The sequence below is a fragment of the Cannabis sativa genome, chromosome 8 (genome assembly GCF_029168945.1).
Source record: "Cannabis sativa cultivar Pink pepper isolate KNU-18-1 chromosome 8, ASM2916894v1, whole genome shotgun sequence".
Lineage (NCBI taxonomy): Eukaryota > Viridiplantae > Streptophyta > Magnoliopsida > Rosales > Cannabaceae > Cannabis > Cannabis sativa.
The window spans coordinates 14837709-14839282 of record NC_083608.1 but is presented as its reverse complement, the minus strand read 5'-3'; the positions used below and the strand labels follow the sequence as shown (position 1 = coordinate 14839282).

At 33.4% G+C, this 1574-nt stretch overlaps 1 long non-coding RNA gene across 1 annotated transcript; it reads left to right on the top strand.

The window, feature by feature from the left end:
* The first annotated feature begins 286 nt into the window (after positions 1-286).
* Positions 287-819, top strand: LOC133030031 (uncharacterized). Its single transcript, XR_009683936.1, has 2 exons — positions 287-694; positions 767-819. It is a non-coding gene; the product is annotated as an uncharacterized LOC133030031 (long non-coding RNA).
* Positions 820-1574: the final 755 nt, after the last annotated feature.

The following is a 1574-nucleotide window of genomic DNA, read 5'->3' as shown; positions in this document are numbered from 1 at the left end:
GCTTTGTACCGAGAGATTCAAATACTTATGCTCATCACATGGCGCGAAATGCTTTAGGGCTAGATGAGGAATTAGTTTAGAAGGATTTTTATCCAAACTTAAGTGTTGTAACCTGATTTCAATATTTCATCTGTTGGTTACACTCGTCAAAAAAAAAAAATATATGATTTTACTTTCGTATTGGGCAAGTATTTAAATTTCCAAAAATCAAATAAATTCAAAAGAAGATTTATATAAATTCAAAATATATAAATACACCCTTTTTTTCTTTCGGACAAAAGGGTAATCTTTTTTGGGGAGTTTTCACTTTTATATTTATAATCTAATTTATTTTCAAAAATACATTAATATTAAAAACTAAGCAAAATTACATTTTTTTTTGCAAAAATACTTGGGTTGGGCTTCTACTCTTCCCTTCTGACGACAATCACGCCTCCCTCACCCTCAGACGCAGCCCCAATCGCCGACGGCTTCTACCCAAGACCCAGCGACGACCACTACACCGACCTCTCCCCCAATTGGTCCGACCACCATACTCCGTCGCGAGATCGCTAGAAAGGACCTCCACAGTTAGCGGCCTCGTTTGCTTCTGCTGATCGTTCAAGATGCTTACTTTTGGTTGGATTTCTTTCCTCTTATGGTTACTCCCATATCCAACGGCAACGACATCAACATCATCTCTCTTTTCATCGCAGTAGGTTTTATCTCATTGTTCTCTTTTGTTTATTTGTTTGATGAAAAGAATTGATCTTTTTGTGTTTTGTAGATTTTTTTACCAGAGCTAAACAAGTTCAGAGGATTGAATTTAATGATCAAGAATTCCTGTTTAAGATTTCGACTACCGACAGAAATTTTGAAAGATATGTTCATACAAGAGATTTCCGCTTCTGTCATTCAATGAAGTCGGACACCATTTTGCGAGAATTTGTTGATTCGGATTCTGTGTTCTTGGACACCAGAAATTTATTTTTCCATTGCAAGAAGAGTCTATTGAGTATATTGTTAGTGTGGTATAACTGTTGAAAAAGTTGACTTAGTCAACTATATTTTATGAATGAAAATTAGTGGGTTTTTATCCCACATTGATTTTAAAGTAAAATGTTGGCAAATTATAGGCTATATATATGAGCCTTTTTGCTTTGTTTTAAATTACATAAAATCTTGTTTTAATAAACAAGTTATAACATAAACAATTAAATCTTCCTTTGAAGATAATTGTTATTGCTATAAAATTTTCTTAAATACTCTTTAGAGTAATTAGGTTATAGAGTTCGGGCATATTTAGTTTGCCAAAAGTAAAAGGTGGTGCGCCTTGTTATTTTATTCTGTTGTATCCTGGGAGACAGACGCTGTTAAAATTCTCTAGCACCAACGGGAGAAGGCGAATCTGTTTTAAGGAAACTGTGTGCTACACAGGCCTCAGATATTCTCCAATTGGAATTGCGTTCACGGTTAATTTTCTTTATCTCTATAAATTATATAGTGTTTATTTAGCATATTAATAGAATTATATTATTTGTATTTTATCATCAAGTTTATATCAAAATATTATATTAGTCCCGGTAAATTGTGCA